Source organism: Dendrobates tinctorius, unplaced genomic scaffold (genome assembly GCF_039654945.1).
Source record: "Dendrobates tinctorius isolate UK_male_01 unplaced genomic scaffold, ASM3965494v1 ptg000150l, whole genome shotgun sequence".
NCBI lineage: Eukaryota > Metazoa > Chordata > Amphibia > Anura > Dendrobatidae > Dendrobates > Dendrobates tinctorius.
This window is the reverse complement of record NW_027361817.1, coordinates 500,166-527,138: the sequence shown is the minus strand read 5'-3', so window position 1 is coordinate 527,138 and position 26,973 is coordinate 500,166. Positions and strand designations below refer to the sequence as shown.

Here is a 26,973-nt window from a genome sequence, read left to right as displayed (position 1 = left end):
CTGCCCCGATTCGAAAAGAATGACCACTATAATCCATTGCCGATATACCTTCCAACTCAAGGCAGCGACGAAATATTGCCACGAACTGAAAGCGAGACAACAACGAACCATCAGCATGTACCAACAACGGATCCTGCGGGATCCCTCCCCTACCCATAAAGTTTCTCACGCAAGCCACTGGACACAAAGGTGAACCAGGGACTGGGAACAAAGCCACCTTTCCTCCCCTCCCCGTAACATCTGTTTTTGAAGAACGTAAAAATACCACCACTCTATCTTCAAACACATCCACTTCTTCCCTCAGCACTCCCCCCTTTTTGTACCTGGACGGACTTACCAGTTCCCCCAGGCGAAAGGCCCTGAAAAAAGCTAGAGCAAAAGCCGCCTTAAATAATTCCACTTCCCAATTCGAATAACACACTTGTGTCAAATGTTGACCAATACTCAACAGAATCTCGTACGAAACTGGACTCCTAGTGTCCGCCGATCTCCAACCCTTCCTCCAGCCCCTTAACACCTGGAGCACCAAAAAGGATTTAGTCAAATCCTTTAGGCAATTTGACTTAAAAACAAAAGCTAGGCCTGCCACAAACTTATTTACCATAGACACCGACCAACCTGACTCCCAACAATGACCCAATAACAAAACTAATTTACTCTCGTCATCCATAAAGTCCCCAAATGAAGAACCCCAACTGTCCCACATGCTCCATGCCTTTCCGTATTGCTTCCATGACCTGTCTGACAATGATCTAGAAAGCAAATCCCTCACTGCCCGCAAGGAAGGTTCCATAAGTCCATTGGGCATTCCCGGCTCACCGGTTCCGCGTGTGGCGCCAGCTCCTGAAATCAATCTCACTGTGAAAGAGAAAGAGCATCAATGATAGGATTACGCGGACTTTCCTTGACTTCGTATACGATCCATAGATTAAACGATAAACCCACAAAAACCAAATGCTGCAACACTTTCACCACTGCCGGGGTATCAGCCGATAAAGCATTTATCGCCGCCGCCGCCACTCCCGGTTGCTCACATGCGAAACGAATCTTCGAATTCTTAACTTCCTCTCCCCACAAAGCCAAAGCCGTCACAATTGGGAATAGATGCACCAAAATCCGGTCCGCAAAAACAAACGAAGTTCAATCCAAGCATTAGGCCAACTCGCCACCATCCATTTCCCGCGAAAGTACAAACTAAAACCTCGCCTCGCATCGCTGTCAATGAGAAAACCAAGCACTTCAGCATCTGTCACAGGCTGAATCCAAATCGATCTGCCATTGTACTCTTCGAGAAAACGGGACCATACTTTCAAATCATTTTTCAATTCTTTTTTGAGTCTGACAAAATGGACTGGGGATTTCAACGGCATAGCGTCCATGACAGAGCTTCACTCTGTTAGCAATGTCCAATACGCAGGCTTTTCAGGATCACAGTTATATCTCACCCCGTCAGGGTTCTCTCATGGCTGCTTCTCCATACTGCAGACATTCATTCACTCCAGGGAACTCGCAGGCACTTGCAGCCATTAAACACAGCATCCACACGTGCTGTCAGGCAGGAAGCCCCATCTCAGCGGGACCTTCCATACTGGACCAACCAGGTCCCATCATTCACCCCCTGTGACCTACCCTGGCCACATTATATGGTTCATAGCGACGCCCACTGGGTCACAGTTCCTTCTGGTGCTGCCACAGCTCCTGCTGCGCCATCTTCGTGGACCCGCCGATCCACCAGAAGCCACTTGTCCCCTTCGTAACCCCGCCGAGTTACCGGAAGCCGCTTGTCCCCTTCATAACCCCGCCGAGTTACAGGAAGCTGCTTGTCACCTTCTTGACTCCCACTGAGCCACCGCAGGCTGAGTTGAGAAAAGAAGAAAAAAAACCACCACACAAAAAACTCACGTGTCCTGTCTATGTGCTATTCGGGACGTACCGTCTCCACCTGAGACCGTCCAACACACAGGGCGCACCGGGTGCTATTCAGGGAGCTGACCCTCCTCCCAGGGTTTCCCAACACACCAGCCTCACCAGGTACAGGGGCTCAGTGGGTGCTATTCAGGACATCCATCTCCTCCTGAGACTGCCCAACACTCACGCCTCACCAGGTCCAAGGTCATACCACGTGCTCCAGGGAGATGATTCTTCTCCTAGAACCTCCCAACACTGACCCTCCAGGACCTTGCTCACTGAACCCTCCAGGTACACAGTCTTTATCACTGACCCAGGTCAGTACAACACAAACACCTGTCCGTTACCTGTGTCAGCCACGCAGGTCCTCGGGTACCTCTTCTCCACAAAGGCACTCTATAGCAATCACCAGTCTCTTTCTCACTGACCCCGGTCAGTACAACACGGCTTTCACGGCTGTCATCTGCTGGCCGCGCAAGTTCTCGGACCCCTCTACCGCAGAGGTGTACTATAAGTATTTTCCACTGACTCCAGTCAGCATATCACACGGCTTTCCAGACCGTCAGCCCTCCTGGCTCAGCGTTGCACTTAGCAACCGACTTTGCAGTCCTCTTCCGTTGCTCCTAGCAACAAGGCTACAACATTGCCGATAGCTTTCTCCTCCAAATGTGAGGTAGCGCTGTCATTTAAGTAGGGGATCACTCGCTTGGCAGCCACAAAATCAGATCCGGCACTGGTTTTTCATAAAGCAGTATAGTCCATGCGGTTTTTTAAACTTCATAAACCATGACCAGCAATATATAAACGGCATAGCGTCCATGACAGAGCTTCACTCTGTTAGCAATGTCCAATACGCAGGCTTTTCAGGATCACAGTTATATCTCACCCCGCCAGGGTTCTCTCATGGCTGGTTCTCCACACTGCAGACATTCATTCCCTTCAGGGAACTCACAGGCACGTGCAGCCATTAAACACAGCATCCACACGTGCTGTCAGGTAGGAAGCCCCATCTCAGTGGGACCTTCCACACTGGACCAACCAGGTCCCAGCATTCACCCCCCGTGACCTACCCTGGCCACATTATATGGTTCACAGCCACGCCCACCAGGTCACATGACTATGACCTCATCACAGGTCTTTCACACACACATATACACTTTACAATAGCGTTATTAAACACACCCCCTGGGTGGGTTTGTAGGTAACTAGTCCCTGACACATTAAACCAGCACCTCAGCAGTATCACTGCTGATTAAAACACATATAAATCTCCATCTCAAGGCCACCCACCTTGAGATACATAACGGTCATTCAGTATCTTGCCATTCATCCACTCTCCTGGGACATTCATACATTTCCCCCTTAGTGGACACAGTGGTCACTACACCACAAGGGGTTACAATTTTTGAGCAGCCCCTTTAAAACACTGTACAAAACCGAAACTAACAGCAAACAAAGATATAAAATGTTGTGGAGGAAACCATAGCAGAGCATTCTATGCCATAGGTTTTTACAATGATTTATCTGAACTATATGAAGCGTTAGAAGGAAAAAAAACAAATAAGAACACATAATATAATGAAGGTATAAGTATTAATAGAAGAGAGATGATATTTCCATCTTGCTACCTTGTCAGGACATCGTGCTCAACCTGCTCAGCATCAACTTTGGCCCAGACGGATGAGATGGCAGTTTTCTCCTCGACAGTCTATTGCGTCATTGTTGCTGTTGGGTTGGAGGTTGTCAGATATGGATATTGTGAGAATCATGTGGGAATAGTGGATGAGGGCAGGTATATCTCGCCCAGATTCCTTTCCTATGTGGCCTAGTCTGGTCAGTATCGCACCTGCTTACTAATGGATAATGGGAGGTGGATATAAAAGGATGCAAGGTGGTTGTGTGAGTGTCTCAGCCTGGGAACACAGAGAGCCTGTCTGTGTGAGAGACACACACGTGAGTGGAAGCAGTGCCCACTGCAACTGTGGTTTGGCTGGATGGGAGAAGCCCGCCAGTTGGTAGTTAGGTTGTACTTTGTTTAGTTAGTGCCGGACAGGCAAGGATTTGTTTTATGTTTTATTTCCTTTATGCATTGCTTTCACCGTTAATAAACCTGACCCAGTGTCAGTTATACCCGAATCCAGCTCTGCGCCTGAGTTTCATACTGAACGCACGTGACCTTTGACCCCAGCAAAGGAGATCCTGGAGTGTTTTATCACATTGTGGTGGAGAATGCGGGCATCACGTTGCAAGCATGAGCATGGAGGACGTGGTGAAAGCGCTGGTACAGTCCACCGCAGTCCAGCAAGAAGCTAATCGAGTGATGATGGCCCAGCTGAAGGAGTTGGTGGACATGACAGCTACCGATCGTTCGCTTCTCCAGCAGGTGGCGCAGCGCCTGGCAAGCCTACAGGAGGTTAACCTGGAAGCCGAGTCGAGAGTGATTCACGTGAGTCGGTACTGGCAGAAGATGACGACCGAAGATGACGTCGAGGCATACCTGACCACGTTTGAACGGACGGCGGTGCGAGAAAAATGGCCGAAGGCACGATGGGCCGGCCTGATTGCCCCGTTTCTTTCCGGTGAGGCCCAAAAGGCTTATTATGACTTAGAGCCTGAAGCTGCGCAGGACTTTGACAAACTGAAAGCCGAGATCTTGGCCCGGCTGGGAGTGACGACCGCTGTCCGTGCACAGAGAGTGCATCAATGGACTTATCAGCCGGATAAACCACCGCGGTCACAGATGTTCGACCTGATCCACGTGACGAAGAAGTGGCTACAACCCGAGGTGCTGACAGCGCCAGAGATAATCCAGAGAGTCGTCATGGACAAGTACCTGAGAGCTCTACCGCCAGCCCTGAGGAAGTGGGTAAGCCATGGAAATCCTACGACGGCAGATTAACTGGTGGATCTGGTTGAACGTTACTCCGTGGCGGAAGGACTCCGAGACGACGTTACCCCACCTCGTTCTTCATCATCTCCACGTGGAACCGGTAAGACTGTTCCAGGGAGTAGGGGAGATGGAAAAATCCCTAAGACAGTGGGGGAGGAAAACGGGACTGCCCGCACTGCGAGGCCGAGAGTAACGAACTATGGTCTAAGCAAGGGGCCCGTTAGGTGTTTCCGCTGCCAAGAGATGGGACATATTGCTGCGAACTGTCCGGTCACTACTGAACCCATGCAGTGCGACGTCACAGACTCTAAAAACCGCATGTCTATGGTGGCACGGGTAGTGAGTGTGAATGCCGGTCAAAAAGATGTGGAAAAACATTTGTGTGATTTAATTGTTGATGGCAAAAATGTGGTGGCATTGTTAGACTCGGGAAGTGTGGTGACTCTGGTGAAGGCCATTCTGGTGTCAGCCCCGACTGGACCATCAGACAAATTTTCTGTAACGTGTGTGCATGGAGACACCTGTTCGTACCTCACCGCTGTCATATGCATTACTACTTCCTATGGGTCTGTGCAACATAAAGTGGGACTCGTCCCGGCGTTATTGCATGATGTTATCCTGGGCCGGGATTTTCCCCACTTCTGGCAATTGTGGGAGAATCAGTTGATGCCCTCGGGTAATAGTGTACATGATTCTTCTCCCAGGGTGCGTGTGGGTCCCGAACCCCTGGAAGAGGTCTCCCCGGAAGACTCGGGGGAAGAGTCTGCTGGAAATGACCTACAGTTCCCGTTTTCAGTCATGGCGGGTGATACGGAGGAGACCGGGGAAGAGGAGGAGGCCGACAGCCGTCCACCTCCCCGTTTGCCGGATTTGGAAGTTCAGAAAGATGACTTCCAAAGCGAGCAAATAAAGGATCCTACCCTTTCTCAGGCTAGGACAAATGTAAAAGTGATAAATGGGGTACCCGTTGAACCTGGCTCTAGGCTGGCATATCCTTACATGGTTCTGGAGAATGATTTACTCTATCAGATAGAGAAAAAGGGGGAAGATACGGTGCAACTATTAGTCGTGCCAAAACCTTACCGGCGGCAGGTGCTGGACCTGGCCCACGGACATGTGATGGGAGGTCACCTGGGAGTCCAGAAAACCACCGAAAGGATATTACACTGTTTTGTTTGGCCAGGCATGCACCACGATATTCGAGTATATTGTGAGTCTTGTCCTGACTGCCAAGCCTCTGCACCTAAGCCCCGGTTCTGTAGCCCTTTGGTACCCCTACCTATTATTGAAGTCCCGTTTGAGAGGATTGGGATGGATTTAGTTGGGCCCCTTCCACGGTCTGCACGTGGACACCAACATATCCTGGTCATCTTGGATTATGCCACTCGTTACCCGGAGGCATCCCTTTGCGTAACACGGCCACCAAGACGATTGCCAAGGAACTGGTGCATGTGTTTAGTCGGGTCGGTATACCAAAACAGATACTCACCGACCAGGGGACCCCCTTTATGTCCAGGGTAATGAAGGAGCTCTGCCGATTGTTACAAATTGAACCGTTACGCACATCCGTGTATCACCCTCAAACAGACGGGTTGGTCGAACGGTTCAATAAAACTCTGAAGCAGATGCTGAGAAAGGTGATAGACAAGGATGGGAAGAACTGGGACTATTTACTTCCGTATTTGCTTTTTGCCATCAGGGAAGTACCCCAGTCTTCCACGGGATTCTCGCCTTTCGAGTTATTGTACGCCCGACGTCCTCGCGGACTGTTAGACGTTGCAAAAGAAACCTGGGAGGGTCAGGTCACTCCGTTTAAAACAGTGATAGATCACGTCACACAAATGCAGGACCGTATTGCGGCTGTTATGCCTATCGTCAAAGAACACATGATACAGGCTCAAGGAGCCCAAAAAAGAATCTATGATGGGGCGCCAAGATCCGTACGTTTGCACCCGGAGATAGGGTGTTGATCCTGGTCCCCACGGTGGACAGTAAGTTCCTGGCAAAGTGGCAGGGCCCCTTTGAGATCAAGGAAAGAGTTGGTGAAGTAAACTACAAAGTATACCAGGCAGGTAAACGGAAACCTGAACAGATTTATCATGTAAATCTGATAAAGCCCTGGAAGGATCGGTCTGCCTTGTCAGCGGAGCTGGCCCGTCCTGTCTGCTCGCATACCGTACCGGAGGTACGGGTTGCAGAGACTCTCTCGGAGCGGCAAAAGACGGAAGTCAGGCAGTTTCTACTTCACAACCAAAAGTTTTTCTCAGAAAAACCCGGGCAGACTATGCTAATGAAACATGACATCGTAACGGAACCTGGTGTCACAGTTCACGTAAAGCCCTACCGAATCCTGGAAGCGCGCCGTGAAGCCGTTTCCCGAGAGGTGAAGGCAATGTTAGAGTTAGGAGTCATTGAGGAATCGCACAGTGCGTGGTCCAGCCCGATTGTGCTAATTCCTAAACCGGACGGCACCATCCGGTTCTGCAATGACTTCAGGAAACTGAATGCGGTCTCAAAATTTGATGCCTACCCCATGCCCCGGGTCGACGAGTTAATAGATCGGTTAGGAAAAGACCGGTATATTACAATCCTAGACCTAACAAAGGGGTATTGGCAGTTCCCTCTGGTGGAGGCTGCCAGAGAAAAGACAGCATTTGCTACGCCGGAAGGTTTATTTCAGTATGTGTATATGCCGTTTGGACTGCACGGGGCACCGGCGACCTTCCAGAGACTGATGGATCGAGTCTTGAGGCCACATAGGCGGTATGCTTTGGCCTATTTGGATGACATTGTCATTTACAGCTTGGACTGGGAGACTCATCTCCAGAAAGTACAAGCTGTGATTGACGACCTGTGGGAGGCAGGTCTAACCGCGAACCCCAAGAAATGTCACATCGGGCTAGAAGAAGCCCGGTATTTGGGGTATGTAATTGGGAGGGGTGTTGTTAAACCCCAGGTTGATAAGATTCAGGCGGTTCAGGACTGGCCACAACCTGTCAACAAGAAGCAGGTGCAAGCCTTCCTGGGGATAGCCGGTTATTATCGCCGGTTCATACCCAATTTTGCAGCCATCGCTACCCCCCTGACGGATCTTACAAAAGGGAAAGACTCCGTCATGATTAAATGGAGTTTAGCGGCTGAAGAAGCCTTCCATAGCCTAAAACGGGCACTTTGCTCTCAGCCCGTACTGGTGACTCCGGACTTCCGCAGTGAGTTTGAGAGAAAGGAGAGCCTAGAATCCAAATCCATTTCAACCGTATATTTTATTTATTTATCAAAAAAGACACACATTGGAGATACAGGAAAATAGGAGAACCAATAAAATGGGTAATCACATGAGGCCCGATACTAGAAAGACAAGCAGACAGCCTATAATGGGCATGTATAGCCAAAAGACAAATACCACAGGTTTGCAATATAATTACAATGATAGTAGTAGAATGGCATAGAGAGTAATCACTAAACCAGCCACAGAACAAATGGTTAATCTATTGTACAAGAGTCACTGTCAAAAAGCAACCCCAGGGCAATATTGTGTATTGTGTAGTACCCAGATAGGAATGACAGTGCCAATTACTGGTAAACTGAGTGTAGGTCAGCCAATATGTCCTAAGACTAAGTGTGTGAGAAACTCAAACATGCGCCATATCAATGTGTCATAAATCATATAGCAAAAAATCCTGTGGAAAAAGTCAAAAATAAGCTCAAATGAGCTGGTTAAACATACCCATCATGTCCCAGTGTGTAGTAGGCGTCAGCTTGTGTGCCCCTACGCGCGTTTCGCGGTATAGGAGACCGCTTCCTCGGGGGGCGTGGCTATGACTGTGAGCATCCCAAGTTAAATGCCTGGCTGGGAACAGTCATCTGATCATTGTGAGCCGATCGATGGGGAGGCTGTCGCACATGCGTGGTGCCAGTGGAGCTGCCTTCCGATCAGCTGACGTCATCACGTGACGGCCAGCAACAAACCGCTGCCTAGGTTACAGCCAGGACAAGCGGTGTTTTGTTCCTGGTAAACAGACGCCACGTGTGAGCGGCCGGCGCTAGACCGCTACACAAGCAGCGTCTGTCCCATATAATACACGTCTGTATGACGCATGGCGTACGTAAATCCCCCCATGGCAAGGTCACAAAAACATCAGATGATCTGACCCTATAAAAATAGAAATAAAAATAAAGAAAAATGAGGAAAAATTAACAAAAATGATGAGAAAAGGGAGGATTGTTAACTGAAAAAGGTGGGAGTGAATATTATACTAGTTAACTGTGCGTGTGTTATACGCGAATAGCATATGCGTTGGACAAAGAGATAACCCATCTATTGATGTAAGCAGTGAACTGTCAAACAGAGCAAAAAATTATTATAAACAGCAGACAAGATGCAACCACAAGTGTATGTTCGTCCATTTGCATCAGGTCCTCCGTTTGCATATTTTCTGCCGGTAACATGTCAGCCATAAAATCATATGCTGTTGCAAGTTCGATGATGATTTTATCACGTAGGTCCCATATCACGTGCTACTTGCGTCACAGTTAAATTCTCCACTCCAAAACATCAGGGCGAAAGAGTGCATAATCTATAGCCAGACAAATAACAGTTAAAAAATGAGATTAAGTACGGAGTCCAAAAAACACACGTACTCTAAAAACAACAAATAATTAAAAGAAGGGAGAGGAGGAGAGATACCTATTTTGGGATGGCAGGCAGAAATAAATCAATATTTTATAAATCATAAAAAAGGCGCAAAACTGAGTGATTCATTTAACCCATGTGGTGTCATGGTCCCAAGTACCATGATCCATCTGCATTCCTTCTGTGCGAGAAGGCGTTTAATGTCGCCGCCTCTAATACCACTATTTACATGCTGAATGCCTCTCACCGAAAAGGATTTGGGATCACTATTATGCATTAATTTATAATGTTTGGGTATGGTTTTTAACTGTGTAAGATCCGTTATCGTCTTTGATGCAAGAATGTCGCGGACATGTTCGCGAATGCGTAATTTTAGTTGGCGACTCGTGAGACCTACATAAACTTTAGGACACCCACACGTAGCATAATAGATGACCTGAGCGGTGTTACAAGTTATATGTTGTCTAATTGAATAGGTTCTTGTTCCATCAACAGATTGAAATGATGATGTCCGTACGACATTCTTGCATGCGACGCAATTACCACAAGGGTAACATCCCAAAGGAGGGCCACGAGAGTCAAAAGGATTCCTGATATGTGGGACATAATGCGAACGTACCAGCATATCCCCTAAATTGGGGCTTCTGCGGTATGTCATAAGTGGGTACTCAGAGACTATATTCGTCAATGAGGACTCCGTCTTCAATATGTTCCAGTGTTTAGTGAGTATGTCCCTCATTTGGTTCCATCCCCCATTAAAGGTTGAGATGAACCTGACATTACCCTGCTCTTGTTTTTTCTTTCTAATATTTGATTGTAAAAGAGCGGACCGGTTTGTTTTTCTTGCCCTGTCAAAACCCCTCCTGACACAGCGCCGACTATAGCCCCGTTTGAGAAAACGATCTCTCAATTCTCCGGCTTGATCCAAAAAGGTTTCCTCTGAGGAGCAAATTCGCCTAATTCGCAAGAATTGGCCAACAGGGATGGCCCTAATAGTTGCCCATGGGTGGCAGGATCCAGCATGAAGAAGTGAGTTGACTGAGGTGGGTTTCCTATATACGTCCGTCTGCAAATTAAATGCACGGTCCACCCGTATCTTGATATCAAGGAAATCCACCTCAGAGTTGCTGCAGGTATAAGTTAATTTAATGTTATAGTCATTGTTATTAAGACTCTCCATGAATTCTTTAAGTTGTTGTTGTGAACCCTGCCACACCATGAGCAAATCGTCAATGTAACGCAGCCAGCACTGCACATGTTCAGCGGCCTGCCCCCCCCTCCCCCGCAAAGACCTCCCGCTCCCAGTATCCCAGGAAGAGGCCAGCAAAAGAGGGGGCACAGGCCGCGCCCATGGCAGTGCCGAATCCCGGAAGCGCGCCGTGAAGCCGTTTCCCGAGAGGTGAAGGCAATGTTAGAGTTAGGAGTCATTGAGGAATCGCACAGTGCGTGGTCCAGCCCGATTGTGCTAATTCCTAAACCGGACGGCACCATCCGGTTCTGCAATGACTTCAGGAAACTGAATGCGGTCTCAAAATTTGATGCCTACCCCATGCCCCGGGTCGACGAGTTAATAGATCGGTTAGGAAAAGCCCGGTATATTACGACCCTAGACCTAACAAAGGGGTATTGGCAGATCCCTCTGGTGGAGGCTGCCAGAGAAAAGACAGCATTTGCTACGCCGGAAGGTTTATTTCAGTATGTGTATATGCCGTTTGGACTGCACGGGGCACCGGCGACCTTCCAGAGACTGATGGATCGAGTCTTGAGGCCACATAGGCGGTATGCTTCGGCCTATTTGGATGACATTGTCATTTACAGCTTGGACTGGGAGACTCATCTCCAGAAAGTACAAGCTGTGATTGACGACCTGTGGGAGGCAGGTCTAACCGCGAACCCCAAGAAATGTCACATCGGGCTAGAAGAAGCCCGGTATTTGGGGTATGTAATTGGGAGGGGTGTTGTTAAACCCCAGGTTGATAAGATTCAGGCGGTTCAGGACTGGCCACAACCTGTCAACAAGAAGCAGGTGCAAGCCTTCCTGGGGATAGCCGGTTATTATCGCCGGTTCATACCCAATTTTGCAGCCATCGCTACCCCCCTGACGGATCTTACAAAAGGGAAAGACTCCGTCATGATTAAATGGAGTTTAGCGGCTGAAGAAGCCTTCCATAGCCTAAAACGGGCACTTTGCTCTCAGCCCGTACTGGTGACTCCGGACTTCCGCAGTAAGTTTGAGAGAAAGGAGAGCCTAGAATCCAAATCCATTTCAACCGTATATTTTATTTATTTATCAAAAAAGACACACATTGGAGATACAGGAAAATAGGAGAACCAATAAAATGGGTAATCACATGAGGCCCGATACTAGAAAGACAAGCAGACAGCCTATAATGGGCATGTATAGCCAAAAGACAAATACCACAGGTTTGCAATATAATTACAATGATAGTAGTAGAATGGCATAGAGAGTAATCACTAAACCAGCCACAGAACAAATGGTTAATCTATTGTACAAGAGTCACTGTCAAAAAGCAACCCCAGGGCAATATTGTGTATTGTGTAGTACCCAGATAGGAATGACAGTGCCAATTACTGGTAAACTGAGTGTAGGTCAGCCAATATGTCCTAAGACTAAGTGTGTGAGAAACTCAAACATGCGCCATATCAATGTGTCATAAATCATATAGCAAAAAATCCTGTGGAAAAAGTCAAAAATAAGCTCAAATGAGCTGGTTAAACATACCCATCATGTCCCAGTGTGTAGTAGGCGTCAGCTTGTGTGCCCCTACGCGCGTTTCGCGGTATAGGAGACCGCTTCCTCGGGGGGCGTGGCTATGACTGTGAGCATCCCAAGTTAAATGCCTGGCTGGGAACAGTCATCTGATCATTGTGAGCCAATCGATGGGGAGGCTGTCGCACATGCGTGGTGCCAGTGGAGCTGCCTTCCGATCAGCTGACGTCATCACGTGACGGCCAGCAACAAACCGCTGCCTAGGTTACAGCCAGGACAAGCGGTGTTTTGTTCCTGGTAAACAGACGCCACGTGTGAGCGGCCGGCGCTAGACCGCTACACAAGCAGCGTCTGTCCCATATAATACACGTCTGTATGACGCATGGCGTACGTAAATCCCCCCATGGCAAGGTCACAAAAACATCAGATGATCTGACCCTATAAAAATAGAAATAAAAATAAAGAAAAATGAGGAAAAATTAACAAAAATGATGAGAAAAGGGAGGATTGTTAACTGAAAAATGTGGGAGTGAATATTATACTAGTTAACTGTGCGTGTGTTATACGCGAATAGCATATGCGTTGGACAAAGAGATAACCCATCTATTGATGTAAGCAGTGAACTGTCAAACAGAGCAAAAAATTATTATAAACAGCAGACAAGATGCAACCACAAGTGTATGTTCGTCCATTTGCATCAGGTCCTCCGTTTGCATATTTTCTGCCGGTAACATGTCAGCCATAAAATCATATGCTGTTGCAAGTTCGATGATGATTTTATCACGTAGGTCCCATATCACGTGCTACTTGCGTCACAGTTAAATTCTCCACTCCAAAACATCAGGGCGAAAGAGTGCATAATCTATAGCCAGACAAATAACAGTTAAAAAATGAGATTAAGTACGGAGTCCAAAAAACACACGTACTCTAAAAACAACAAATAATTAAAAGAAGGGAGAGGAGGAGAGATACCTATTTTGGGATGGCAGGCAGAAATAAATCAATATTTTATAAATCATAAAAAAGGCGCAAAACTGAGTGATTCATTTAACCCATGTGGTGTCATGGTCCCAAGTACCATGATCCATCTGCATTCCTTCTGTGCGAGAAGGCGTTTAATGTCGCCGCCTCTAATACCACTATTTACATGCTGAATGCCTCTCACCGAAAAGGATTTGGGATCACTATTATGCATTAATTTATAATGTTTGGGTATGGTTTTTAACTGTGTAAGATCCGTTATCGTCTTTGATGCAAGAATGTCGCGGACATGTTCGCGAATGCGTAATTTTAGTTGGCGACTCGTGAGACCTACATAAACTTTAGGACACCCACACGTAGCATAATAGATGACCTGAGCGGTGTTACAAGTTATATGTTGTCTAATTGAATAGGTTCTTGTTCCATCAACAGATTGAAATGATGATGTCCGTACGACATTCTTGCATGCGACGCAATTACCACAAGGGTAACATCCCAAAGGAGGGCCACGAGAGTCAAAAGGATTCCTGATATGTGGGACATAATGCGAACGTACCAGCATATCCCCTAAATTGGGGCTTCTGCGGTATGTCATAAGTGGGTACTCAGAGACTATATTCGTCAATGAGGACTCCGTCTTCAATATGTTCCAGTGTTTAGTGAGTATGTCCCTCATTTGGTTCCATCCCCCATTAAAGGTTGAGATGAACCTGACATTACCCTGCTCTTGTTTTTTCTTTCTAATATTTGATTGTAAAAGAGCGGACCGGTTTGTTTTTCTTGCCCTGTCAAAACCCCTCCTGACACAGCGCCGACTATAGCCCCGTTTGAGAAAACGATCTCTCAATTCTCCGGCTTGATCCAAAAAGGTTTCCTCTGAGGAGCAAATTCGCCTAATTCGCAAGAATTGGCCAACAGGGATGGCCCTAATAGTTGCCCATGGGTGGCAGGATCCAGCATGGAGAAGTGAGTTGACTGAGGTGGGTTTCCTATATACGTCCGTCTGCAAATTAAATGCACGGTCCACCCGTATCTTGATATCAAGGAAATCCACCTCAGAGTTGCTGCAGGTATAAGTTAATTTAATGTTATAGTCATTGTTATTAAGACTCTCCATGAATTCTTTAAGTTGTTGTTGTGAACCCTGCCACACCATGAGCAAATCGTCAATGTAACGCAGCCAGCACTGCACATGTTCAGCGGCCTGCCCCCCCCTCCCCCGCAAAGACCTCCCGCTCCCAGTATCCCAGGAAGAGGCCAGCAAAAGAGGGGGCACAGGCCGCGCCCATGGCAGTGCCGAATCCCGGAAGCGCGCCGTGAAGCCGTTTCCCGAGAGGTGAAGGCAATGTTAGAGTTAGGAGTCATTGAGGAATCGCACAGTGCGTGGTCCAGCCCGATTGTGCTAATTCCTAAACCGGACGGCACCATCCGGTTCTGCAATGACTTCAGGAAACTGAATGCGGTCTCAAAATTTGATGCCTACCCCATGCCCCGGGTCGACGAGTTAATAGATCGGTTAGGAAAAGCCCGGTATATTACGACCCTAGACCTAACAAAGGGGTATTGGCAGATCCCTCTGGTGGAGGCTGCCAGAGAAAAGACAGCATTTGCTACGCCGGAAGGTTTATTTCAGTATGTGTATATGCCGTTTGGACTGCACGGGGCACCGGCGACCTTCCAGAGACTGATGGATCGAGTCTTGAGGCCACATAGGCGGTATGCTTCGGCCTATTTGGATGACATTGTCATTTACAGCTTGGACTGGGAGACTCATCTCCAGAAAGTACAAGCTGTGATTGACGACCTGTGGGAGGCAGGTCTAACCGCGAACCCCAAGAAATGTCACATCGGGCTAGAAGAAGCCCGGTATTTGGGGTATGTAATTGGGAGGGGTGTTGTTAAACCCCAGGTTGATAAGATTCAGGCGGTTCAGGACTGGCCACAACCTGTCAACAAGAAGCAGGTGCAAGCCTTCCTGGGGATCGCCGGTTATTATCGCCGGTTCATACCCAATTTTGCAGCCATCGCTACCCCCCTGACGGATCTTACAAAAGGGAAAGACTCCGTCATGATTAAATGGAGTTTAGCGGCTGAAGAAGCCTTCCATAGCCTAAAACAGGCACTTTGCTCTCAGCCCGTACTGGTGACTCCGGACTTCCGCAGTGAGTTAGTGGTACAAACGGATGCCTCTGATACCGGTATCGGGGCCGTACTGTCACAAGTGAGGGACGGAGTGGAACACCCAGTCCTCTATCTCAGCAGGAAGCTGAATAAACACGAGCAAAGGTATGCAGTCGTAGAAAAAGAGTGCCTCGCCATTAAGTGGGCTCTAGAGGCCCTCAAATATTACCTGGTGGGCCGAAAGTTCAGGCTGATCACTGACCATGCCCCTCTCAAGTGGATGCACTTGAACAAGGAACGGAATAGCCGGGTGACCCGGTGGTTCCTTGCCCTGCAGGCCTACACTTTTACGGTGGAGCACCGCCCAGGGGTACAGATGGGAAATGCAGATGCCCTGTCCCGAGTGCACTGTTTGGCGGGTGTCATTGCTCGACCGGAGTGGTCTGAGCAGAAGGGGGGGATATGTGAGAATCATGTGGGAATAGTGGTTGAGGACAGGTATATCTCGCCCAGATTCCTTACCTATGTGGCCTAGTCTGGTCAGTATCGCACCTGCTTACTAATAGATAATGGGAGGTGGATATAAAAGGATGCAAGGTGGTTGTGTGAGTGTCTCAGCCTGGGAACACAGAGAGCCTGTCTGTGTGAGAGACACACACGTGAGTGGAAGCAGTGCCCACTGCAACTGTGGTTTGGCTGGACGGGAGAAGCCCGCAAGTTGGTAGTTAGGTTGTACTTTGTTTAGTTAGTGCCAGACAGGCAAGGATTTGTTTTACGTTTTATTTCCTTTATGCATTGCTTTCACCGTTAATAAACCTGACCCAGTGTCAGTTATACCCGAATCCAGCTCTGCGCCTGAGTTTCATACTGAACGCACGTGACCTTTGACCCCAGCAAAGGAGATCCCGGAGTGTTTTATCACAATATCTTGCAGCGTGCTGTACCTCTTAGAGCCAGAGTGTCATTTTTATTGTGACCGTCCTCCAGTCCATCCATGTACATTTTTGCTGTGTCATTCTCCTGCTAACTAAAATGATTTGATAGCTTAGAAAGAAAAGTGTTAGAGGGCGTGCCCTGAGCACTGACTTGATGAGATGCAGAATCTTTGAGCTCCTGAATTAACCTCGCCAAGCAGAGGTGTATCTAGGCTTTCTGGCACCCGGGGCAAGAATTCGGTTCGACGTCAACCCCCCCTCCCCCCCAAAGCACACATGCGATTTGCACACTTAGGCTGGGTTCACACGTAGCGGAACTCTCGTGGAAATTACCGCAAGAATTCGAATTCCATTCAGCGGGAAAATCACATTTTAAATTCCCGCGATTTTCCCGCGGAAAAACTAGCATTTTGAAAGCGTAATTAGCTTGCAGAATTGCTAGCGTTTTCCAAGCTACCTGGAGCATCGCTTGGAGAACTGATTGACAGGTTGGTCACACTCGTCAAACATAGTGTTTGACGAGTGTGACCAACTTTTTGCTATTGAGGCCGCCTATGCGGCATCAATAGTAAAAGATAGGATGTAAAAAATAATAAACAAAAAAATCTATTGTTATTCTTACCTTCCGGCGTCCCGCGCTGCCTTCCCGCCTCTCTCCACGCTCCCGGTCCCAGTAGTCCTTTGCGCGAATTACCGCGATGACGTCCGTTCTCGCGGGATCATGATGTCTCGCGGTCATTCGCGATGATGTCGCGCGAATGACCGTGAGACTTCACGATCCCGCGAGAACGGACGTCATCGCTAGCAAAGGAATACTGGGACCGGGAGCATGGAGAGAGACGGGAAGGCAGCGCGGGACGTCGGAAGGTGAGAATAACAATATTTTTTATTTTAAATTCTGTTTTTTACAGGGAAATGGTACCCACAGCCCGGAGGACAGTCTCCTCTCCTCTGGGCCGTGGGTACCATCCGCAAATGTTCTGCTTACTTTTTGCATGGTAGCACAGCTATATGCGGAAAGTAAGCAGAACAATGCATTCCTATGGGTGCGGGATCGCCGCGATTCCGCAAAATTAATGAGCTTGCTGCGTTCTTTACCGTGAAGCGATTCTGCCACGGTAAAAACCGCAGCATTAGCACAGCATTGCGGAATCCCATAGGAATGCATGGGATGCTTATTTTTTGCGCTTTTGTGGCAAAATCGCGCTGTTAAAACCGCCGCAGAAACACGAAAAAAACGCCACGTGTGAACTCAGCCTTAGTCATGTACCGACGAGCTGCTCTTCCTAATGCTCTCAATATTCAGTGAAAAAATGAGAGAAGCAGGAAGAGAAGCTCGTTGTCACAGGACCATAAGTATGAAAATCGCATATGAGTGAAGTGTCCGTGTGATGACTACTGGAACCAGCAAAGCTGAATCCTGACATTGCAGGCTTCTGAGTTCTCACAATCACAATGAATGCACTGCACACTTTTAGGATTCTCCCGTACCAGTGGCGAGAGTACATGGTCATGTCTTATATGTATGCTCACCTTGAAAAAGACACCCAGAAGTGTCGGAACACGTGGGTTTCTCTCATGGACTCTCAACATCACCACTGACCGCACCGCTGCTATTCAGATGACGGGACGACTGACTGGTTCCCCTAATTACTATTATACAGGGTGACGTATTCAGCTTCTGTAGCCCAGCATGCAGGATGCATTTGGCATCATTGTGTATTCACTATTAACCCCTTTTTTTTTTCTCTTGGCATTCAGCCGTTTGGCTTATGGTAATAATCAGGGTTTAACCTTTGCACTGAATTCTCCATGTATGGGGGCTACACTGGTTTACAATCCAAGATTGTTGGTTATATGCTAGCAGCATTTATTCAGAGTTATTTTTCTCTGTGCACTTTCAGCATTTGCGGTCTACTGATATATTAAAATCTAATATGTTATATTTTGTCACCTTCTGGAGAGTCCATATATGATCCTTTGGATGTTTTAAATGTTTTTAAATGTGTGCTGTTTTTTGGCTTGTCATTAATAAAATTTGTTCATATTTTGTACCTATTGATACTGTGTGGTGATCCTATTTTTTTGCATGATCCTTTTTCTTTCTTTTTGAGTACATGGTCATGTCAGCACAAGCATATGATTTATATACTTCTGGCCACATTCCGACTAGATGTGCTCAGCCTCGCTCAGTTCATTCTCATTGAGTGAGGCCACACATGTATAGTCAGCATGTGACCACATGTATGTAAATTACCGGCACAAGAGAATCCTAATAGCGTTCAGTGAGCACTGTGAGAATTCAGAAGTCTGCAGTCACATAGAATGACTGCAGACTAATCACAAACCTGGACAACCCCTTAAATGCTCCTAATGGGTAGCCCTCCCAGGGCCGTGGGGTACTCGGTACCGGGCCGGTGTCAGGGGGATGTGTCACAGCGGCAGTGACCCGGTCCGTGGCCCTGGGCGCCCAATAATGGGGTGGTTGTTGTAGTGGTTTATATGAATAGTTTGTGACGCCACCTGTGGTGTTTGGCAAGTAAGATGTTAAGCCAACGCTGCATGCAGATCCACTGGGACTGATGGTGTGTGTGCAGCATAGATGGTGAAGCTCCCCACAGGTGGAGCTGTAGTCTCAGGGCAGTGTAGATGTGGTGCTTGAAGAGCAGAGGCTGGTACCCAGATATAGCAGTGCTGACAATGTTGGTGCGAGAATGAATGGAGGACACCAGAGCTTGCAGTTCCAAAGCTTTACTCTCAGTCTGTAGTGCACACAGGTGCCCACTTCCATGCAGTGTCCTCCGGGGCAGAGACTCAACCAACCTCCAGGCAGGATGGGATGCTCCTCTCCAACACTCCGCCAACATGTACCTTCCTCACCTTCTCCTCTATTGCGCCTTTAAGTATGAAGTACTCCAGTCCTAAGTTACTCTGAAGTGCCTCCTGTCCCGGGTTCCTACAGTTGTGGCCAAAAGTATTGACACCCCTGCAATTCTGTCAGATAATACTCAGTTTCTTCCTGAAAATGATTGCAAACACAAATTCTTTGGTATCATTATCTTCATTTAATTTGTCTTAAATGAAAAAACACAAAAAGAATTGTCCTAAAGCCAAATTGGATATAATTCCTCACCAAACATAAAAAAGAGGGTGGACAAAAGTATTGGCACTGTTCGAAAAATCATGTGATGCTTCTCTAATTTGTGTAATTAACAGCACCTGTAACTTACCTGTGGCACCTAACAGGTGTTGGCAATAACTAAATCACACTTGCAGCCAGTTGACATGGATTAAAGTTGACTCAACCTCTGTCCTGTGTCCTTGTCCTTGTGAGTACCACATTGAGCATGGAGAAAAGAAAGACGACCAAAGAACTGTCTGAGGACTTGAGAAACCAAATTGTGAGGAAGCATGAACAATCTCAAGGCTACAAGTCCATCTCCAAAGACCAGAATGTTCCTGTGTCTACTGTGCGCAGTGTCATCAAGAAGTTTAAAGCCCATGGCACTGTGGCTAACCTCCCTAGATGTGGACGGAAAAGAAAAATTGACAAGAGATTTCAACGCAAGATTGTGCGGATGTTGGATAAAGAACCTCGACTAACATCCAAGTTCAAGCTGCCCTGCAGTCAGAGGGTACAACAGTGTCAACCCATACTATCTGTCGGCATCTGAATGAAAAGGGACTGTATGGTAGGAGACCCAGGAAGACCCCAATTCTTACCCCGAGACATAAAAAAGCCAGGCTGGAGTTTGCCAAAACTTACCTGAAAAAGCCTAAAACGTTTTGGAAGAATGTTCTCTGGTTAGATGAGACAAAAGTAGAGCTTTTTGGGCAAAGGCATCAACATAGAGTTTACAGGAGAAAAAAAGAGGCATTCAAAGAAAAGAACACGGTCCCTACAGTCAAACATGGCGGAGGTTCCCTGATGTTTTGGGGTTGCTTTGCTGCCTCTGGCACTGGACTGCTTGACCGTGTGCATGGCATTATGAAGTCTGAAGACTACCAACAAATTTTGCAGCATAATGTAGGGCCCAGTGTGAGAAAGCTGGGTCTCCCTCAGAGGTCATGGGTCTTCCAGCAGGACAATGACCCAAAACACACTTCAAAAAGCACTAGAAAATGGTTTGAGAGAAAGCACTGGAGACTTCTAAGGTGGCCAGCAATGAGTCCAGACCTGAATCCCATGGAACACCTGTGGAGAGATCTAAAAATGGCAGTTTGGAGAAGCCACCCTTCAAATATCAGGGACCTGGAGCAGTTTGCCAAAGAAGAATGGTCTAAAATTCCAGCAGGGCATTTGTAAGAAACTCATTGATGGTTACTGGAAGCGGTTGGTCGCAGTTATTTTGGCTAAAGGTTGTGCAACCAAGTATTGGGCTGAGGGTGCCGATACTTTTGTCTGGCCCATTTTTGGAGTTTTGTGTGAAATGATCAATGTTTTGCTTTTTGCTTCATTCTGTTTTGTGTTTTTTCATTTAAGACAAATTAAATGAAGATAATAATACCAAAGAATTTGTGTTTGCAATCATTTTCAGGAAGAAACTGAGTATTATCTGACAGAATTGCAGGGGTGTCAATACTTTTGGCCACAACTGTATGACCCTTACTTGTATGACAGACAGCTGTAGCCTAATCAGGGATCCTCCACTCCGAGGTCCCGGCTCACTGTATCCGTGTTGCTGTTGTGTCCCAAGTCTATGAGGGGAGTAGTGCATTAGCGACCCACTACTCCACTTGTGTCTGCTGCAGAACCGTAAGTGTTCATACAACCTCAGGGATCGGGCCATGGCCTGGCGCTGGAACCTCTAGGCAGGGTTCTTACTCCAACCCGCATCCTCCTGGTTTCCTTTCCCTCTTTCTTCTGGCAGTTTAGATTACAGTTCTACGTCTCTCTTCTTTCTCTCCTTCCCATGCCAGCTGGCTCAGATCACTGAAGCAGCTGCAGCACTCTTTCCTCCGTCCCTCTTTCAGGGGTCTCCTTCCTCCCAGACCAGTCCTCAGACTCTCCTCACTGACTGTCTTCCCCCGACTGACCTCCTGTCAGACTGACCTGTAATTCTACACTTTCCCCTTCTTTTATATCTAACTCCTCCCACCTCCCAGCACATCCAGTGTTCCAAGCAGGGAATCACCAGGGTACTCCCGGACTACATGGGAGGAGAGAGGAACCCTCTATGTGATTGTGCTGAACTACCCTGGTGTGTGGAATGCAGGTGTTGGAGCGTGGTTAGGAGCATCCACCTTACCTGGATGGTGGGGCACTACAACTTAAGAGAAGGTGCAGTACCTCTGTGGCGACTGAGCCTCAGGGGCGCTACACTAACTTAAATAAAAACATAAGAATAAGTCAGTTTCACAAATAATATTTACATCCAGGTACCTTATAGATGATGTCATCTCTGGAGTCATTCTCCTTCTTTTCGTCTTGTCCAGACCCCATGATGAGCTTTCTCATCCACATCTCGTCTCTGTAGACTTCTATCTTCTCTGGTCTTCTGCAGCAAATCTCCACACGATGCCATTAAAGAGAGAAGTGTCATTATAATGCTCCCCCATACTGTTTCCTCATACATACATACTCTTCATTTTGCGTCCTCACATCCCACACACACATTAAATCCCCCATCCCCACTCCAAATCACCCCATCCCCACTCTGAATCTCCCCACACACATTAAATCCCCCCATCCCCATGCCAAATCCCCCCACACACATTAAACCCCCCCCATCCTCATGCCAAATCCCCCACACATTAAATAAACCCCCATCCCCACTCCAATTCCCCCCACACATTAAGTATCCCCCATCCCCACTCCAAATCTCCCCACAATAACCCCCATCTCCACTCCAAAATCTCCCTATACATTAAGTACCCCCATCCCCATGCCAATTTCCCCACACATTAAATAACCCCCCATCCCCACTCCAAATCCCCTCACACATTAAGTAACCCCCATCCCCACTCCAAATCCCCCCAAACAATAAGTACCCCCATCCTCAACCCAAATGCCCCCACACATTAAATAACCCCCATCCCCACTCCAAATGCCCCCACACATTAAATAAGCCCCCATCCCCACTCTAAGTCCCCCCAAACATTAAGTACCCCCCATCCCCACTCCAAATCCCCCCACACATTATGTATCCCCCTTAATCTTCGGTGGTTTCTTCAGCTCCAGAATGGAGCACACTTACCACCAGTGTCCTGGGCACCAGCGAGTGAAATCAGCAGCGTGATCACATGACCTGATCACGCTGCTGGTGTTGCTCTGACCCGGTGGTCAGAGCTTCAATTGTACTGGCGTTTGTACAGACGCCAGTACAATTCATCCCTGGGAGCCGGCGCACTGCAGCTTCTCTGCGCCGGTTGTCAGCTTGACAGTCGACACAGAGAACGGCTGACTCCCAGTCCGGGGGGTGGCAGAATGCAGCCGCCAGGGGAAACACTGCAGACCGCCGCATTAGGCAGCCCGACTGTGCCCCCCTGTCGGCTGCACCCGGGGTACATGTGGATCACCCCCAGGGCTGTGGGATACTCAGTACCGGGCCGTTGTCTCAGAGGGATGGGTTGTGGTTGCGGTGACCCGGTCCATGGCCCAGGGCGTCCAATCTAAAATGGGTGAAATGTAGCTGAATAAAGTTTATAGATAGATGATTTGTGACGCCACCTGTGGTGCTCAGCAATGAAGGTGTTAAGCCGACGCAGCGGTGCAGATCCTCTGGGACAGATGGTATAAGGCAGCAAAGATGTAATAGCTCCCCACAGGTAGAGCTGTAATCCCAGGGCTGTAGTAATAGGTGTTGAGGTAGATGGTGTAGTGTTAGGCACAGAGATATAGCAGTACTGAGTAGGTTGCAGGAAGAATTCAAAGAACACAACAGGGTGCAGTTTCTTTTACCTTTACTGAAGGTACAGTCCATGATTCAGATCACAGATGGTACAGGAATTGGTCAGCCTGGAAGCAACTTTGGAATCTCTCTATTCAGATGGGTTGTGTAGTCTCCTTTCTAGCGCTACTCTGAAGTACTTGCAGTTCTGAATTACACTCAAGTTCCTCTTGCTTGATGTTACTTAAACTCCACTCCACTATGGCACTCCACTATGGCAGGCAGACGTAGCCGTCTTTCTGGCTCACACACGTTGCTGCTGTGACTCCGAGTCTTAGGTGGGAACAGAGCATTTACAGCCTCTTGTTCCCCCGGTTTCTGCTGCAGGATCATCAGCATCCATACAACCTCGGATACCGGGCTCTAGACGATGCACTTCAGCTAGGAGTGAGCCCGACTTCGGCTCAATCCTCCCAGCTCATCTCTCCACGTCTACACTCTTCACCCTCTCCACACGAACTAACTAACTTCCGTTTCCTGGCCACAGAGAGCAGCTCCTCAGCAGTTTGGTTCAGAGCTCCCTCTGCTGGCCTGGAGTGGGAACTGTGGTGTGTGCTGGAATTACCTGATAGAGAGATCCTTCATTGCTTCCAAGCATGACATCACACTCCCTAAGAGGGAGGTAATGCCACTGTGGCGACCGTACTCATGGGGTTGCCACATATGCCCAGCTGCCCCCCCCCCCCCGACACTGCTGATGAGGTTTCTCCTCCATCCTTACTGATATGGCACACTTTGGTGTTGTCAAAGTTTGATGGTAGGACTGTGTAGGTTTCAGCCACCCATTGGTCATCCAATTTATGCATCCTCCTTTTCCTCTTTAGGATCTGTTCTCCTGGCGACAAGGGAACTGCAGGTGCGTGTTGATTGTAGTTCTTTTCCTGCTTTTGTCTTGCCTGAGCTGACTCTTTTTATGCACTCTTGCACTCTGCGGTACTGCTGCTGCTGCTCGGTATCCCAGTCAGCATCTGGTGATGTCACTTCAGGTGTCAGGACTCCCATATCCAAATCAATAGGCAACTTGCCAGGCCTCGCTCTCATTAGGTAGGCTGGAGTGCAGTTGGTGGAATTCACAGGAATGCGATTGTAGAGGTCTACCAGATCTGGCAACTTCTCTGGCCAAAGGTTCCTCTCTTCCAAAGGCAAGGTCTTCAGTAGATCGATCACCACTTGATTCATCTTTTCACACATGCCATTGGTCTGTGGATGATACGGTGTTGTCCTGATCTTCTTGCAACCGTACAACTTACAGAATTCCTGGAACACTTCTGCCTCAAAGGCTGGACCTTGATCTGTAAGCACTCGCTCGGGATATCCGTGTGGTCGACAAAAGTGCTGTTGGAATGCTCTGGCTGCTGTCCTGGCTGTTTGATCCTTGACAGGAACGACTACCAGGAATCTCAAGTAGTGGTCCACGATGGTAAGAGCATAAACGTAGCCTGAACGGCTTGGGACCAGCTTCACATGGTGCAGGGCTACCAACTTGAGTGGTTGTTAAGTTATTATTGGCTGCAAGGGAGCTCGCTGGCTGTTACCGTCCTTCCTGCGCAGGTTACATTGTCCACACCAATTCTCAATGACCTTCCTCATAACAGCCCAGTAAAATCTCTCCTGGAGCAACGCCTCCAACTTCTTCCATCCGAAGTGTCCTGCTCCATTGTGGTACACTTCCAAGACCATTAATGCCTCTCTTTGGAACCACCACTTGCCAGACCAGCTCGTGAGTGCAGGCATTGCTACTCCTCCGACACAGCTTTCCCTCATAGAAGAACAGCTTGCCTCTTTCCTTCCACAACTGCAGTTTTTTTTTAGGAGCATCTGGACCTGGGCGTGAGTCAGCTTGTGTCAGCAGCTCCTTTACCAGGCGGACTGTAGGGTCGTTATCCTGCATTTCTTCCCAGTCATGATGAGGCAATGGATTTAGCGTGGCCTTTTTCATGATATGGTGTTTGTTTCACACTCCTTGAGCGCGTTGGGTCGCAATTGGCCGGTGGAAGGCAGGTAACTCTATTTCTTCGAGTGCCTCAGGGTCTTCTCCCCCATCTGGCAGATTGGTCATTCTGGGCAGTGCATCAGCATTGGCATTCTTGTGCCCCACTCAGTACTTGATAGTAAATTCATAGTTAGACAGCCGGGCCATCCACCGCTGCTCCAGTGCACCTAGTTATGCAGTTTCCAAGTGAGTCAGCGGATTGTTATCCGTGAAGATGGTAAACTTGGATGCAGTTAGGTAATGTTTGAATCATTCATTCACAGCCCAGACTATGGCGAGGAACTCCACTTTAAAGGAACTGTAATTGTCAGGGTTCCTTTCAGTGGGACGAAGCTTCCTGCTAGCATAGGAGATCACTCTTTCTTTGCCATTCTGTACCTGTGACAGTAACGCTCCCAGTCCCATGTTGCTGGCATCCGTATAAAGAACAAAGGGTTGGTCATAGTCTGGGTAGGCCAGAACTTCATCTCCTGTGAGAGCCATCTTCAATCGAGTGAAGGTCCTTTCCAGTTCCTCATTCCATTCAAATGTAGGACTCTTCTTTCTGGCTTTCTTTGGCTGGCCCACTAGTAGATTTTGCATAGTTGTGGCTATCTCAGTGAAGCCTTTGATGAACCTTCGGTAGTAGCCTACCAACCCGAGGAATTAACGTACCTCATGGAGGTTGCTGGGCTTCTGCCAGTTCCGAATGACAGTGACTTTCTAAGGATCCAGTGCTACACCTTCTGCGCTCACTATATGACCGAGGTACTGGACTTGGGCTTCAGGAGGTGGCATTTGGAGGGCTTCACTTTCAGGCCAAAGTTGGACAAGGCTTCAAACACCTCAGCCAGGTGCTCCAAATGATCTTCAGAAGTCTTGGAGAAAACACTGACATCATCAAGGTATAACAGAACTGTCTCGAAGTTCTTGTGTCCAAGACAGCACTTCATTAGCTGTTGAAATGTCCCAGGAGCTGTGCTGAGCCTGAATGGCATGTAGTTAAACTCACAGAGACCCATTGGTGTAGTAAACACTGTTTTCTCATTGTCTGCCTCTGCCACGGGAACCTGCCAATATCCACTAGTGAGATCTAAGGTGGAAAAATAGCAGTTTTCAGTGCAGCTAATGACTCTTCAATTCTGAGTAGTGGGTAGGCATCCTTATGTGTAATGCTGTTAATTTTTCTGTAATCAACACACATTCTCATGGTACCATCTTTCTTTTTCACAAAGACTATTGGAGCTGCCCTGGGGCTACAACTATCTCTGATCACCCCAGCTTCCTTCATTTCCCGCAACATACTTTTGGCCCATTGATATTGTGTTGAGGGTATAGGCCGGTACCTTTCTTTAATGAGTGGGTGATCTCCAGTGGGGATGTGATGTTGAACCCCTTTTGCCTTCCCAAAGTCTAGAGGGTGTTTGCTGAATACCCGCTCATACTCCTGAGCCACTCGGTAAACCCCATTCTTTTGGTGTGAAGAGGTGGAGTCAGTGCCCACATGCAGCTGCTGGCACCACTCCTCCAGCTGCTTTACAGAGCCATTGTCCTCCACCTGGTCAGATGAGACCAAGGAGTCTGCTGCCCGTATGGTGTTGTTACTGACATTAAACAGCTTAGCAACTGTGGCATACTTAGGTATTGTGCCCTCCTCATCCCCACAATTCAAAAAGCGTACAGGTACTCTCCCCTTGTGGACATCAACTACCCCTCTGGCTGTCAGGACAGTGGGCCGGCTATCTGAGTACTCTGGCTCCACCAACGCTTGGTAATGTTTTCCTCTGAGGCCTATGGCTGCCCGACACCATAATAACATTTCACCTCTGGGGGGTATTGCAATGGGGAATGAATCACTCACTCTGACGCTGCCATTTTCTCCGCCAGATAGTTCTACCTGCTGTCTTTGCAT

General features: G+C 48.0%; 1 pseudogene; it reads right to left on the bottom strand.

Annotated features, from left to right (window-relative positions):
* Positions 1–26,973, bottom strand: part of LOC141049823 (hemoglobin subunit beta-2-like) — a 30,717-nt pseudogene extending 3,744 nt beyond the window's left edge.